A 17345-nucleotide genomic window follows, 5' to 3' on the forward strand; every position below is an offset into this window, starting at 1 on the left:
CCCCTCCCTCTGAAGGCCGGTTTCCCCCCTCCCTCTGAAGGCCGGTACCCCCTCCCTCTGAAGGCCGGTACCCCCCCCTCCCTCTGAAGGCCGGTACCCCCCCCTCCCTCTGAAGGCCGGTACCCCCCCCCCCTCCCTCTGAAGGCCGGTACCCCCCCCTCTGAAGGTCGGTACCCACACACCCCCCTCCCTCTGAAAGCCAGTACCCACACACCCACCCTCTCTCCTCCTCCCCCATTCCTTCCTCCTCCCCCCTTTCCTTCCTCCGTTAGTGGGTGGGGGGGGGGGTGCGGCGTTGGAAGGGGGTAGCGGCGTTGGAGGGGGGTAGGGGTGGTGGGGGGGTAGGGGTGGTGAGGGGGTATAGCGGCGTTGGAGGGGGGTAGGGGTGGTGGGGGGGTAGGGGTGGTGAGGGGGTAGGGGTGGTGAGGGGGTAGGGGCGTTGGAGGGGGTAGGGGTGGTGAGGGGGGGTTGCGGTAGGGGCAGCGGCGTGCAGAGGGGGCGACGGTGCGTTGGTCCCGGCCATCCGTCGCCCCCCCCCTCTGCACGCCGCTGCCCCCTACCTCAACCCCCCATACCACCCCTACCCCCTCCAACGCCGCCCCCCCTCTCTCAACGCCGGTACCCCCCCTCTCCTCTCCTCTCAACTCAACGCCGCAACCCCCTCCCTCCCTCTCAACTCAACGCCGTAACCCCCCTCTCCTCTCCTCTCCTCTCAATGCCGCAATCCATCCCTCCCTCCCTCCCCTCTCTCCCTCCCTCCCTCTCTCTCCCTCCCAACTCCGCGACCCCCCCCCCAAACGCCGGGTCGCTCTTCTTTCCCCCCCCCCCCCCCAATGCCGGGTCGCTCTTCTTTCCCCCCCCCCCCCCCCCAATGCCGGGTCACTCTTCTCCCCCCCCCCCCCCCCCAATGCCAGGTCGCTCTTCTTTCCCCCACCCCCCACCCCACTGGGTCTCTTTCTGTCCCCACCACACAAACGCCGGGACTCGCCACTTCCGCAGCTGGTGAAACTGACGCCTATCGCGTCAGTCCGCTGCTGGCCCTTCCGGGAACGGAGATTGCCAGCTTAAAAGAAGGCCCGGACGCCGGAGTCATGCGCACCGCTTTTTCCCGCCGGAAATGGGCGTCACGTCGGTCCGCGGAGAATTTCGCCCCTGTTTACGTAGGAAGTCACACACATGGAGTAACCTGAATTTCAATTAAGTTTCTTGAACGTTGATAATAATTGGTTTGTTTCAAATGCTGGTTGCAGAATTACAATTGTATGCTGCATTTAGAAATCACACATTACTAGTTTTACCAATTGGCAAAGCTAATACAATGAAAGAAAGACTTGCATTTATACAGCACTTTTCATGACTACTGGATACCTCAAAATACATTACAGCCAATAAAATACTTTTTCAAATGTAGTCATTTTTTGTAATCATAGGATCCCTACAGTGCCATTTTTCCCATCGAGTCTGCACCAATTCTTCGTAGAAGCACTCTACCCAAGCCCAATCCCTTGCCTTAAACCTGTAACCACACCTAACCCCTGGGCATCAAGGGGCAAATCATCTACCTAACGTGCACACCTTTGGACTGTGGGAGGAAACCGGAGCACCCGGAGGAAACCCACGCAGACATGGAGAGAACGTGCAAACTCCACGCAGACAGTAACCCGAGTCCGGAATTGAACACGGGTCCCTGGAGCTGTGAGGCAGCAGTGCTAACCACTGTGCCGCCTTGCCGCCATGTAAGAATGAAGGTAGCCAATCTGCATACTACAAACTCCCACGAACAGAAATGTGTTAATGACCCGATAATCTGCTTTTGTAATGTTTTTTGCGGGATAAATATTGGCTCAGTCAGCAGGGATGACTTCCCCGGATCTCCTTTGAAATAGTGATGTGAGGTCTTTTGCATCCACCCGAGCAGGCAGATGGGACACCACCTCCGGCAGCACAGCTCTCCCTCAGGTCTACGGTGGAGTGTCAGCCTTGATTTTTGTGCTTCAGGCCTGAAGTGAATCAGAAGCAAGACTGCTAGCAATTGAGAAAGAGATCATCGATATGCATAAACCAAGAATAAGGCAATTTGAACATTTTAAAGGGCTTATGTTTACTGCTTAACTTCTAAATTTGAATTAGTTTTCATTTTGGTGTTGAAAATGTAACATTTAAATGTTATGATAAATGGACAATCTGTATTCTTTCAGCATTAAAATCACAATTTACTGGCATCACAATTTACCTGCTCCATGTGGGTGATTGATAATTGTCCTCCATCAGGGTTTAGCTTGAACATTCTTTGTTAAGTTGTTGAGGATAAGATGCAGGTTACAGAGGATTTGGATAGATTTCTCCACTAGAAATAGATGCAAAATAATTTGGTGGCATTAACACGTTGATGTCTCAAATCAAAGAGGCATCTTGTTTTAACTGAAACAAGTCAGGAACAATAAGCTATGAAAAACGATAATTGACAATATGGTCACTGCAGCCACTCTAAGCAATGTTATGTAAGTATCTGGTATTGCAGCCTGCTGATGCTTTGTTCATTTTTCCTTTTTAAAATAATTACTGCACTTACTTTGAAGGGAAGAAGTGTGTGTCATGAACAGGCATAAATTTGCTTTTGTGCCAGATGAAGTATTGGGCCACCCAAGACTGCTTCTTCTAGCGAGCCCTTCATATCAGAGGCTGTTATTTTAAGCATGTTCTTGCTACAGCTAGCAAATGAAATATATGTGACAATTCTAATCAAAAACTATAATTTCATAATATTCCTCTTTGATCGGTTGCATGATACCTCAGTTATTGGTATATTATTCCATTATAAAGCAAGGCTTACATGACTGTCTCTCACCTAGAACCTTTCCTTTCAAAGAGAAACAGCACCAACTCTTAACTGACAGTTCTGTTTTTTTCTAGATTCACAAATCTGAGCCCCTTAGGCAGTGAATAGGAGACGAAAAGCGCAGAGTCTAGCTGTCAGCAAAGGTCAATATATTCTGTAAACAGGCATCTGAAGGCATCCTGTTGCCTCCACTATTGGATTAACAGGAAAAGCAGGAGGGCTTTTATTATGTGTGCACTGATTCAACAGCCAGCCTGTCTCCCAGATGACCCGAATTTGGCAAGTTCAGTGAAAAATTCCACAGCATTCAAACGAGCCTGAGTTCTATGCACTGCCCTGTCGCTTACCTCCTAACAGAACATCGAAAAATTCAGCATAAGATTTCATGTGAGTATTACAAAGTAAACGATTCTCAAAAAAGGTTTAAATATTTTTTATATGAAGAGCAGAAGTAATCCTATACTCTGCTGAATCTTTAGTTTTAGATATACTTTGTTAGTGTATTTGTAGATGAAAGAACTCATTTACTTGGCAAGAGCTCAGAAAAAGTGATAACCCTAGTCTCGTGGAAAAGGCAATTACTAATTAATGGTAAGATAAGCATTGGTAAATTACTGGAAACATATTTGCTTTGCATTTGCTAATATGTACTTACATCTATTTAGAACGTCATGAATCACTATTTGGTATGCAGTGGCTTTTTCTATGTAAGCAAGTGTGGCAACAATTTTATATCCAATTTCCAACAAACTATAACATTCTGTTCATCTATTTTCTTTTGGTAGTCCTGCAAGATGGAGGAATGTTGTCCAAGAATTTGGTAAAAATTATTTTGAACAAGAGCAATATCAAGGATCTTTCATCTCTCTATAATTGAAATGAAGAGACTGTTGAACGACTCATCAAAAGACTGACCTCTACTTATTTTTCTTAACCCTGCAGCATTGGACAAGGCCATCCATTCCTCTACCTCCAGGGCCCTCTTCTGCTTGGTTCCATTCCTATCTGTGCCAACATAGCCTAGTATATCTCTAGCAATGAGTTGCACTCTTGATTCACACAAACACTTTCCAATGACCTGAAAATTTGACCCTTGACTCATTTGTCCACAATTGTCCACATTCCTATCCTGCCCCATGGAGACAACTAGCAAGGTGTGCATTTTCACATTTTGGCAATAACTTCAGGCATTGCATGTGTGCCACAATACATTCCATGGCCCCTTCTATGTTTTCAGACTATCTGCCCTGCAGCAAGCTGCGACTTAGCCATACATTTTTCTAATTGGATGCTCAGGAAATCTAAACTGTGCAGGTCATGTGACACATTTAAGTCATATGATAAGCTCGTTTTGAGCTACCAGACTGAAATATTTTATTCTTTGGGATCACTTGCTGCAGGCAGCCTCTTTTGCAGTTACTTTTCCTCACCAGATGCTGCCTCAACCACAACTGGATGTATCTATGCTGCTGCTTGTAACTTTACAAATTAATGATGCAAGAGCGCTGTAGGCTTGAGAGTGTATATTGGACTTGATTATTTGTCCTTCTTGAATACAAGAATACACTGTGCAACCAATAAGTCTCAGGCCTTTTTGGTCCCATTGAAAATGATACAACATCCAAAATCCTAATCAAGGGTATTTTTAACTTTGTGGTATCCTGGAGCTCTCATGAAACTGGAATCAACAGAATCAGGAGGAAAGCTCTCTGCTGGTTGGAGTCATACCTAGCACAAAGGAAGACGGTTGTGATAACAAAAACAGAAAATACTGGAAAGTCTCAGCAGGTCTGACAGCATCTCTGGAGAGTGAACAAAGCTAACGCTGCGAGCACGGATGACTCTGTCAAAACTGCTCTGACGAAGAGTCATTCAAACTTTAAACATTCGCTTTGTTCTCAAACCACAGGGTGCCTGGGTGACGCTGCCAAGCACATGGCAGTGCCAAGGTGTCTAGTTGCCAGGTTGCCCTTGCCAGAGATCAAGCCTGGGAGTGTCCTGCCGTTATGAAATGCGATGAGTGGAGGGCTCAAGGATCCCCTAACAGGTAAGTTGGGATGTTGGAGTTCCAGAGGCCGGGGTGCGGAGCCTGAGGGGGGTCGAGATCGGGTGACGTATTGTATTTTAATAGCCTTACTTGCTCAAAAGTAATAAAGTCAACTTTTAAAATTCCTTCTGCAATTTGTTGTCAAATATGGATGCTAGAATTCGTGCATCTCACTGAACCATGTACTTTTACTGTAATAAATGCCACTTTTCTGAGTGGGAAATGAAACAGTTAGTTGTATTCTCCTCCACTTACTTCCTGTTCATAAATACAGAGAAATATTAGAAATAGGAGCACAGTAGGCCATTTGGCCCCTTGGGCCTGCTCTGCCATTCATTCCGATTGTCACTGATCTTCTGTAGCAACTTCACTTCCCCACCTGCTACCCATTTCCCGAGATTCCCTGAGAGATCAAAAATCTGTCTATCGCAGCATTGCGTATACTCAATGATGTAACAGACTGGAGCAGACAATTCCAAATATTCACACCCCTCTGACTGAAGAAATCTTTCCTCATCACAGTCCTAAAGTCCCGAGGCTGTGCGGAAAAAACCTGAGTGTTGATCTTGTTAAACCTCTTCAGAGTGTTGTATGTTTCAATGAGACAGTTGATCTGTGCCATGAAAAGATATAAACATTGAAACAAATTATATCTTTTCACACTCTCAAGACCTCAAGCAGCAATGAATTACTTTTGAAACACACTGTATAGTCATAATTTGTTTGTGGGAGCTTCTGCAGCAAATTGGCTGCCATGTTTCCAAAGTTACAGCAGTTTGGCGTCACATTTCAGAATATCCCTCAGTTAGTGTAAGGGGAGTTTCTAGCATAGTGGTGATATCATTGGACTCATAATCCAAAGGACCATGGGTTCAAATCCAACCGTGGCAGTTTTTGATATTTTGTTATGGCCAGAGTTTAGAAAACTCCAAAGCATATCATGGGGCTCACCTGACCTACAACTGCTTATAGATATTGGTTATGAGCAGCACAAGAGCCTACCTTTCAGGTGTTATTCAACAGAGGCCTTAAGCACTTTTAATCAAAAACAAAGTTTATTCTATGAATTTAGTTACCATTTTTATAAACACACACGGTATAAGCATTTTATCATCTAGAAACATAGGGCTGTATTCTCCCCTAGCTGGCGGCGCGGGAGGGCCCTGGCGGGACGGAGTGGCGTGAACCACTCTGGCGTCAGGCCGCCCCAAAGGTTTGGATTTCTCTGCACTTTAGGGGCCAAGCCCTCACCTTGAGGGGGTAGGCCCGCACCTGAGTGGTTCCCATTCCTGCCTTAGGCGCCATGCCAGCCGGGGCCGAAGGGACTTCGCTGGCCGGCGGAAGTCCATGCAAAAGCGGGAGCGTCAGCGGCTGCTGATGTCATCCCCGGGCAAGGGCAGGGAAGGGGGTCACTTCCGCGTTGGCCATTGCGGAGACTATGGCCGATGCGGAAGGAAAAGAGTGCCCCCATGGCACAGGCCCGCCCGTGGATCGGTGGGCCCTGATCACGCGCCAGGCCACCGTGGGGGCACCCCCCAGGGCCAGATCGCCCCACGCCCCACCACCCCCCCCCACCGGAGCCCGCCCGCACCGCCAGTCCCACCGCTAAGGGAGGTGGTTTAATTCACGCCGGCGGGACAGGCATTACAGCAGCGGGACTTCGGCCCATTGTAGGCCGGAGAATCGCCGGGGGGGGCACCAAATGGCACGGTGCGATTCCTGCCCCCCCCGGAGAATTCGGCAGCCGGCGGGGGCGGGATTCACGCCGCTTCCCGGCGATTCTCTGTCCCGGCATGGGGGGGGGGGGGTCAGAGAATCCAGCCCATAAATACCCCACACAGCCACAGTACTCTATATATAACCCTTAATAACTTCCCTTAACTGTTTTAATTTAATAACAACATCCCATGTACCAGAAAACCCTTTTACCAAAACAGTAGGTTTGAATTCCTTCCAGAACACAGTTAGCACTTTTAAATTAAAGTGGAGACACTTTTTAACATGCAGAGAGAGAGCGACAAGGAAATACTTCTCTGTCTGAATCCAGCTTCCAAATGTGAAAACGAAAGCAAAGAAACTCAGAGCCACAAAACAGCTCAAAACCAAAATAATGACATCACTGAAGCCATTTGATAAGACAAAACATTTCTTAAAGGATCACTCCCATGACTATTTAAATCGAATTTAAAAATCTGAAATTCAAAGGTAGACTTGATAAGAGTGACCATGAAACCATTGATTTTTGTTTATAAATTTAGATTAGCCAATTATTTTTTCCAATTAAGGGGCAATTTAATGTGGCCAATCCACCTACTCTGCACATTTTTGGGTTGTGGGGGCGAAACCCACGCAAACACGGGGAGAATGTGCAAACTCCACACGGACAGTGACCCAGAGCCGGGATCGAACCTGGGACCTAGTGCCGTGAGGCGGTTGTGCTAACCACTAGGCCACCGTGCTGCCCCCATGAAACCATTGATGATTATAACCCATCCAGCTCACCCGTGCCTTTCAGGGAAGGAAATCTGCTATCCTTACCTGGTCCGACCTACATGTGACTCCAGAGCAAAAACAATGTAATGAAATGAAATTAAATAAAATGATTGACTCTTAACTGGCCTCTGAGATGGTCTAGTTAGCCACTCAGTTGAAGGGTAATTAGGAATGGGCATCAAATACGAGCCTGGTCCCATCAAGGGATAAAGAAAATAACTGTAAAACATTTTAGGATGAAAGTAGATTGTGGGAAATACCAAGAAATGCTAGTTATTTTGTTCTGCTGCTATGTTATGTATTTAAGCAAGAAATTTAGGCTCAGCAATGTTCCACAAACAGAACAGGGCATGAATAATATGTTTTTAGTGCTGTTGGTTGAGAGAGAAATGTTGCCATGGAGAACAATCCCTGCTCTTGTTCACGTAGTGCATGACCCCCTCCACCCCACTCCCAAGACCACTCATTCCCCATCTCTATCAAGGCATACACAAGGGTATGGGCCAAGTAATGGAAAATTAGATTAGAATTGTTAGGTGGTTGTTTTTGACCAGCACAGACTCAATGGCCTTTTCTATGCTATTTCTATGCTTTTCTATGACTCTACGATTACTTACTTGACGGCTGGATGCATTCCTGTGATCCTCTTGCTCCACTTGTCCAGCAACCAGCTCAAGTCATTCCTGCCAGGTTAGTGCAAAAATCCAGCCAACACTAATTTTGACCACTCAAGGCCCAGGAAATAAAAGGCCCCAGGGCAAGTCAGAGCCGGATGACTTCTCACCGCTGGTTAAAATTTGGGTTTTTATCGCACAAAACCCCTCCAAACATTATTACAATTTGCCTGACCGCAATGTTAATGCAATTCATTGAAGAAAGCATGCCTGCCCATGTCTGAGAAAGAACAGCAAATTTTCTTGGTGCGTTGGTCAATGTTTCTCCTTCAAATGAAATGAGCTGATCAAGAATATCTGGTCAATTAACTGAATGCTGTTTATTGGAAATTTCATATGGTTCTTCTAATGCAAAGTGCATTTTCAAGCTTCTGAGACTCAGAATAATATGCTTGTTAGAAGCAAGTTTGTTCTTTCTTTGCTAAAATGTCCATGAATTATTCAAATATATTTGTTGATTGTATATTAATGAACTGAAATAATGGTCAATTTTACAAATGGTTGCTCCTCGAGTGGAGCCTCAGCTGTAGGGAGTAAACGTCTCGAATGTTGTGGAGGATTGGGTACACTGGAATTTCCACTATGCAGTGATGAGTTGCCAAAGCAGTGGTGGGCTATCCCCTGATATTTACGTGAGTGGCCAGGGTCCCGCTGCACCCGGGAGTCCCGCACCACCCCCTTAAAATCCTGCCCAAGATCTGAGTATTGTGTTCCCATTACCAGCTGCTGCCTTTGCTGTGCTCAGCTGGTCTCTCAAAGATGGGGCAGCACGGTAGCATAGTGGTTAGCACAATTGCTTCACAGCTCCAGGGTCCCAGGTTTGATTCCTAGCTTGGGTCACTGTGTGTGCGGAGTCTGTACGTTCTCCTCGTGTCTGCGTGGGTTACCTCCGGGTGCTCCAGTTTCCTCCCACAGTCCAAAGATGTGCAGGTTAGGTGGATTGGCCATGCAAAATTGCACTTAGTGTCCAAAACTGCCCTTAGTGTTGGGTGGGGTTACTGGGTTTTGGGGAGAGGGTGATGTGAGCTTGGGTAGGGTGCTCTTTCCAAGAGCGGATGCAGACCCGATGGGCCGAATGGCCGCCTTCTGCACTGTAAATTCTATGATCTATGATCTATGTCCCAAAACCTAACGCCGTCCTTTTATTTCTTCAGCAAAGCCGGAAGAGTTACCATTCCCTGAACTGCTCGTGCCCTGAGCCACTCTCCCGCAATCTGTGTACATGCGATGGCAACTGTGTGCCCCTCTCAGCTGTGATCCATTTTAAGGGCTCATCTGTGTTGATGGTTCGGCTATAACTAGCCCACTGTTTTGCTGCTGCCTCCGTGCACCTCGTCTGCTCCTGATCCAGCGTTAACCTGTGCGCCCTCTCCCAAATTCCTAACTGCCACGCAACGAGCTGCCAATGATCAAGTGACCTCATGTCCACATCGCTGGCAGCAGGGAAGGTCAGGGTAAATCAGCACGCTGGCTGACGTACCTACTTTTAGCACATTTGCTTCCTGCCCTGCTCCCAACAGGCTCCAAAAACTCAACCTATGGTTCATATGATCATCTGGCTTAGTTTCAATTGCCTGAAGGGTTTGGAGAGGAATTTTCAAATGTTACTCCGCCACCCCCACACCCCCCATCCCCTTATTGGCTCTGAGTTTTTCCTTTTTTTTGCATTTCTTAGGAGATTAGATGGTGGTAGATGAGAAGATGTGGTAATGTTCCAGGCATGGCAGCACAGTGGTTAGCACTGTTTCTTCACAGCGCCACGGTCCCAGGTTCGATTGCTGGCTTGGGTCGCTGTCTGTGCTGAGTCTGCATGTTCTCACTGTGTCTGCGTGGGTTTCCTCCGGGTGCTCCGGTTTCCTCCCACAAGTCTGTCAGGTGCTGTCAGGTGAATTGGATATTCTGAATTCACCCTCAGTGTAGCAGAACAGGCTCTGGAATGTGACAACTAGGGGCTTTTTACAGTAACTTCCTTGCAGTGTTAATGTCAGCCTACTTGTGACAATAAAGATTATTATATTATATTATTGTGTTTGGCAGGATTCTGGTCATTTCTCACCTGTCATTTCCGTCCGTTCGTACGATAAATAAATCAGGATTCTTCGTTTACCACTGTTTACGATGTATATTTATGTTTATGAAAGGACAAATTTCCTCTGCTTGAGTTCTGTTCTTTTAAAAATTTGGCTCTCACGGAAGCAGCACAATATCTGAAAGTATGCATATTAACTCTGGAATATTCAATTGCTGCTGATTTCTAAATCTATTGGATTTATCTAGTGACATATTTTGATGATCATCAGGTAAATAATCCTCGTCAATTGAACTGCTTACCTTTAAGATTCTAACAGGGAATCAATTCCACATCAAACTCACGCTCGGGGTTCAATTGACTGAGCAAGTCATCGTCACAGTCGCTATTCACTCCGTGATAAACTCAAGAGTAATTTTCAGCAGCAATTTTTGTCTAAAATTCACAACCCTCACTGCACTCAACTGCCCAGTTGTTATGAATGGAAATTGATGAGCATGGCGCCTGTGCTTTTCTGGTATGAGCACCCAGAGGTGAGATTCTCTTGACTGGTGGCACAATGTCAGAAAACAACCCCTTCATTATTTGTTTCAGCAGTGGTTCAGTTTGTAGCACTCTTAACAAACTCAGAAGGTTGTGGGTTTAAGTCCCACTCCAAGAAAACAAAATGCTAAATTCTAGTGCAGCACACGCAGAGGGGCTAGATGTTAGACTGAGGCCCCATCTGCCCTCTCAAATGGACGTAAAAGATCCTACAGACCTATTTTGAAGATAAACAGTAGAGTTTTCCATGATATCCGAGTGAATATTTATCTCACAATCAACATGATTAAAAACATCGCAGGCGTGATTCTCCAATCGCTGATGCCAAAATCGCGTTTGACGATCGGCGCTGGAATCAGGGCAGCGTCATTTTTGCGATGGTCCGCCCCCCAGAAACGGCGTACGTGGGAAGTATGTCACACGCCGTATGGACGGTCTCAGGATGTCACCTGAGGCCCTCCCCCGATTCTCCACCCACCCGATGGTCCGAGTCCCTCAAGGTGTGGGGCGCGTGTCTTCACAACATTCAGGGTCGCGTGGTGGCTGTGGACTGTGTCCAGCACTGCCACAGTCTGGGGGATGGGCTGTTTCGCTGGCAGGGGGCTCGGTGGGGCTGGGGGCACTGGTGGGGGGTGGTCTGGAAGTGGCGAGTGGCGTTACATCGGGGCAGTTTTTGACAGGCCAGGTCCGCACACACCCAGCACCATGTTGCACGGCGTGGCCGCCGCAGTGCGCATGCGTGGCCATGGACCCAGCCATTCTGCGGCCGTATCCACAGGTACTGCCAGGGGCTTTATGCTACCTGGCTGCCAACCCCCACCGTACAGAGGGTTGGTGCAGGGGCGCCGCCGATTTTCTGGTCGTAAGACTTGACGGATCCTGCGGACATAGCCGCAGGATCGGCGAATCCAGCCCCATATTTTTGTCTGTGGGATTTTGCTCTGCCTGAGTTGGCTATTGTGTTCCTCCAGCAGTGACTATACTTCAAATGTACTGAATTGACGGTAGTAATGTTGGCTGGGGTATTGTGCGCTTGTGATAAGTGCTATATGAACACAAGTAGTTCCTCTTTTACAGTGTTCAGTTCATCTCCAAAATGGGCAATTGGAGAAAGGAAAAATACTGAGTTATTTAGATTACATTAGAATTAAGTGATACACATAAATTGTGGGATTGCATAAAAGTAGAAATAAGGAGGCAGAAGATATAATAAAAGCACTTGGTAAACTGAATTCAACTGTAATTTTTATTTTTATGCATTTTTCTTGCACTGGGTTCATATTTCCACTACAAAAGAGGCTGCCGTCTGTTATGAGTCCAATATTAGTGCTGGCTTCAACATTGAAAGTATGAAAACTTTTACAACAGAAAATAGCAATTTCATTATGCACACTGACTGTCTAAGGATTGAATATGTTCCACTACCTGGATTCATATCACAGAATTAGGACATATCACCACTGTGCTCTTGCATATCAGAAGTCACTCCACACTGCAAAGGTTTTAGGAATGTGGAGTTTTTGCAGTCTAACCTATTTACATTAATATATCACCTTCAAAGTTGTAAAGTTTTCCAAGGTGAATTATTGAGACACTGAGAAAAATACATTAGGGTAGGAAAGAAAAAGATTGGTTAAAGAGGTAGGCTTTAAAGAATGTGTTCAAAGGAAGAAAAGGGTGTTAGAGAAGTTTAGGAAGAGAATTCCTGTGCTTGTGGCCCAGGCAGCTGGAGGCAAAGGTACCAAAGGTACAAGAGGCCAAAATTGGAGGAGCACGGGACTCTTGGAGGGTACAAGCACGGTGGCACAGTGGTTGGCCCTGTTGCCTCACAGCTGAAGGGACCCGGGTTCAATTCCTGCCTCGGGTGACTATGTGGAGTTTGCACTTCCTCCCCGTGTCTGCGTGTATTACCTCCGAGTGTTCTGGTTTCCTCTCACAGCCACAAAGGTGTGCTGGTTGGCTGGGTTGGCATGCTAAATTTCCCCTTAGTGTTCAAAATGTTAGGTGGAGTTACTGGGATCGGGTGGAGGCATGGGCTTAAGGAGGATGCTCTTTCCAAGGGTTGGTGCAGACTCAATGGGCCGAATGGCCTCCTTCTGCACTGTAAATTCTATGATTCTACGAGGGAATTTTCCCACGAAGCTGCATCCACACATGGTCACGCAGTAATTTGGGAAGTTACCACTCAGCCCACTCATACATGTTTCCCTGTAAGATAAAATATGTGTGTGACCGTGCAAAAAATGGAAAGTTGCTGCATATTGGAATAAAGAACAAAGAACAGAGCATTACGACACAGGTACAGGCCCTTCGGCCCTCCAGGCCTGCGCCGATCACGTATCCTATCTAGACCAACCGCCTGTATCCTTCTATACCCAGTCTGTTCATGGTAAGTCTTAAAAGTCGCTAATGTATCGACCTCAACCACCTCACTTGGCAGTGCATTCCAGGCCACCACCACCCTCTGTGTAAGAAACCTCCCCCGCACATTGCCACTCAATCTTTACCCCCTCACCTTGAACCTGTGCCCCCTTGTAATTGTCATTTCTGCCCTGGGCAAAAACCTCCAACTGTTCACCCTATCTATACCCCAAATAATTTTATAAACTTTTATCAGGTCGCCCCTCAGCCTCCGTCTCTCTAGGGAGCACAATCCTAGTTTATTTAACCTTTCCTCATAGCTAATATCCTCCATACCAGGCAACCTCCTGGTAAACCTTTTCTGTACTCTCTCCAAATCCTCCACGTCCTTCTGGTAGTGTGGTGACCAGAATTGGACACAGTATTCCAAATGTGGCCTAACCAAAGTTCTATATAATTGCAACATAAATTTAGAGCTTTTATACTCGATATCCCGTCCTCTGAAGGCAAGCATGCCATATGCTTTCTTCACTGCCATTTCCACCTGTGCTGCCACTTTTAAGGATCTGTGGACCTGCACGCCCAGATCTTTCTGTGTCTCTATGCTCCTGATGATCCTGCCATTTATTTTATAGCTCCCATCTGAATTGGACCTGACAAAATGCATCACCTCGCATTTGCCCAGGTTAAATTCTATCTGCCATTTCTCTGCCCAATTTTGCAGCTTATCTATATCCTGTTATATTCTCTGACAACCTTCATCACTATCCGCAACTCCTGTCATCTTAGCATCATCCGCAAACTTGCTAATCAGGCTTTCTTCCAAGTCATTTATGATTGATGAGGGAAGGGCTGTGGATGACTTTCTTCCACGTCATTTATATATATAACAAAGAGCAGAGGTCCCAGAACTGATCACTGGGGAACACCACTAGCTACAGACCTCCATTCTGAAATACACCCTTCCACTGCTACCCTCTGTCTTCTATGCCAAGCCAGTTCTGGATCCATCCAGCCAGTTCACCCCTGCCCCATGTGATCTAATCTTTTGCACCATGCTGCTATGAGGGCCTAATCAAATGCTCTACTAAAGTCCATGTAGACAACATCCACAGCCCTTCCCTCATCAATCATTTTTGTCACCTCCTCAAAAAATTCAATCAAATTAGTGATGGAAAAATAGATGGACTACGGACAACAAAGACAATTTGGAGGCAACATTGATCGTAGGGTTGGAGGAGGTTATTAAGATGGTGAGGGGTGAGGCCATGGGGAAAGGGGATAACTGATAAATCTTACTTATTCTCGTGGAATTTTCTAATATGAAAATCACCTATTGTCATGAGTAGGCTTCAATGAAGTTACTGTGAAAAGCCCCTAGTCACCACATTTTGGCACCTGTCCGGGGAGGCTGGTATGGGAATTGAACTGTGCTTCTGGCCTGCTTGGTCTGCTTTAAAAGCCAGCGATTTAGCCGAGAGAGCTAAACCAGCCCCTGAGAGAGCTAAACCAGCCCCTGAGAGAGCTAAACCAGCCTCTAGAGAGCTAAACCAGCCCCTGAGAGCTAAACCAGCCCCTAGAGAGCTAAACCAGCCCCTAGAGAGCTAAACCAGCCCCTAGAGAGCTAAACCAGCCCCTAGAGAGCTAAACCAGCCCATAGAGAGCTAAACCAGCCCCTGAGAGCTAAACCAGCCCCTAGAGAGCTAAACCAGCCCCTAGAGAGCTAAACCAGCCCCTGAGAGAGCTAAACCAGCCCCTAGAGAGCTAAACCAGCCCCTGAGAGAGCTAAACCAGCCCCCGAGAGAGCTAAACCAGCCCCTAGAGAGCTAAACCAGCCCCTAGAGAGCTAAACCAGCCCCTGAGAGAGCTAAACCAGCCCCTGAGAGCTAAACCAGCCCCTATAGCTACCTGAGCTGAGATATTGGACTTTGAATTACAGCTGGGCTTGGAATTACAGCTCAAGCACTAAACCACAGTGACTTATTGTTTTTATTGTAATTCAGCTAAAGCTTTAATCAATGTCTTTGATTACTGAAGTGCAATCATTTCAACAAACGGCAAGTTATCTGTCAGCATCATTCAACAGAGAGAACTTGCCCTTGATTTCAATATTGCTTTGGTTGGGCTCATCGACATCCATAAAGGGGTTCAGTTTGAAGTAACAAGTGGAATTAAATATGCCACCCTTGGTGAATGTTGAGTGGAGACAGAGAGCCACCATGATTCATTCATGCTGTGCAACTCCACTCCATGAGCTCTTCAGACCTCAGCACAGACTTACTAGCTGGTTTCAGAGACACGAGCTTTGCAGCGAAACCATGGCAGATGACAGCTGTAAAGTACCCAACCCATGAGGCCTACAAACATTATCATATGACGATAAAATAGGCTATTGAGTAAGCAATCGAGTTGAAGATGTGCTTTTGTTGCCTGGATGGAACTTGACCTGCCAGTCAACAAACATCAGCCAGTGGTGCCAGAATGATCATTGTGCATTGTTCACAATACTTTGCAGGAGTGAGATTTGGAGTTGCATTGGTGGGAGTGGGGGGTGGGGATGAGATGAGGAGCACGTTGCCTTTTCACTGGAGGTGAAGAAGCATGAGAAGGGGAACAGAAGGAAGAGGAGGAACATTGATGTGGTCAGTGGTGACCTTGCTTTCCTGGATGTTATCAGATTGACATGATTTAGTTAGATTGTCCCAGTGAACCCAACTGGCAGCCACATGCTGGATCCACTTGGTGGCCACATCTCCCCCCAACTTTCCAACATAAGGCAGTCAAGCAGTCCTGCAAGCAACAAAAGATCCCTTTCACAGCCCCCTTTCCTCAGCTTCAAGTTTTGTCCCATTCATCACAAATGAGAAGGCCACTTGCCAGGAAGCTGGCAAAAAAAAATATGATTCAAAAAATAAACAGAAAATTAACAATCTAACATGGTGTTATGTAGACATGGATAATTCTGAGCAATTCCAGATCTTTACTGGTGCAACTTCTGTGTCTTCCGCAGAGGTAGAGATAGGTTGTTCACATCTCTTCTCTGACTATTGAGATACCCTCTGGGATTTGGACCCTGACAAAGAAGGTTGCTCCTGCACTCCTGCAAGGCCGGATTTGGGCATCGGGGCAAGGCCATTTTACGACAATAAACAATAGTCATCATTAAACTTTAATTCCAGATTTATTGATTTAAAATTTCACCATCTGTAGTGGTGGGATTTGAACCTGGGCCCCCAGAGCATTACTTTGGATCACTAGTCCAATGACAATACCACTACACCACCGTCTCCAGCCAGCTACAGTCATCAGATATCCAAAAGCCATTTATATGCCATTTATATGTTAATGTGTCAAAATATTCCTGAGATGAAAGCAAAATGGACTAGATGCAAGACATGCCTATTTCTACCCCTCTCGGGAATATATAGAGAAATTAATTTAAAACTGGTTGTGATCAACGTTTGGGAGACAGAAGCAAGATATTTTTGAAGTCGCCACTGCAGAGGTAACCAGGTGATCTCCATCTGTCACTCTCTGTCTTGTGGAAAACAAGTGCCTTTACGAAAAACCGGGAAGCAAAAAACAAGACTGCTTTCTAAGACTGCTAGACAGGCAGGATCTCTATCTCTACATCTCTCACTGGAGACAAGTATTGTAATAGGGTGTCCTCAGCAGAGTGAACAATTGAATTGAGCAAACAAGTATCTCTTAACCGATTGGAGCTGACTTTGGCAGCTTTGCAGAGTTCTACTGAAATCACCCAACTAATGGACGCAATGTACCACCATCAGTGCCTCACGGACAAGCCAAGGACTGATTACTATGTTCTGTTTAACTTGTATTTGAACTCTAAAATGTCTTATTTCTGATCTGTATGTGGGTATATATATATGATGTCTTTTATTATTTTTCCTTGGGTTGTTCGCATATAATAAATTTACTCTTTCCTTGATTCAAGAGAACCTGGTGATTGCCTCCTTATTACAAAATAAATACATTTTGTGGTATTTTTTAAAGGGTAGGCTTGCAGACCACAGAAGTACTAACAAACAAGAGTTTTATTGGAAAGGTGTTTTCACACAGGTTGCAAGACTAGATTGACTGTTAGGTGCTGCCCAAACTGCCGATGATGTCATCAATATGTCACATGATTGAACTCCTGTGAGTGATCTTGTTCCAACAAAGAACAAACATGAATACACAACAATCTCCTCCCCCTTTACATTAGGGCTCCTGCAATGAAACACATTATAACGTTAACAATCAAAATTTACAATATGAACAGTTGACAAGCACAGCGGTCAATAAGTTAGGTGCTTCAGAAGAAGCCGATTTCTGTGGTTATTGGTGAATCTTAGG

General features: G+C 46.1%; 2 long non-coding RNA genes across 2 annotated transcripts; one reads left to right on the forward strand and one right to left on the reverse strand.

Annotated features, from left to right (window-relative positions):
* Nucleotides 1–1116: 1116 nt before the first annotated feature.
* LOC119955226 lies at nt 1117–3015 on the reverse strand. The gene is made up of 3 exons (XR_005458413.1): nt 2849–3015; nt 2234–2347; nt 1117–2000 (listed from the first exon to the last, which is right to left on the reverse strand). It is a non-coding gene; the product is annotated as an uncharacterized LOC119955226 (long non-coding RNA).
* LOC119955225 lies at nt 2903–5114 on the forward strand. The gene is made up of 2 exons (XR_005458412.1): nt 2903–3226; nt 3625–5114. It is a non-coding gene; the product is annotated as an uncharacterized LOC119955225 (long non-coding RNA).
* Nucleotides 5115–17345: the final 12231 nt, after the last annotated feature.

The sequence above is a fragment of the Scyliorhinus canicula genome, chromosome 20, assembly GCF_902713615.1.
Source record: "Scyliorhinus canicula chromosome 20, sScyCan1.1, whole genome shotgun sequence".
Taxonomy (NCBI): Eukaryota; Metazoa; Chordata; class Chondrichthyes; order Carcharhiniformes; family Scyliorhinidae; genus Scyliorhinus; species Scyliorhinus canicula.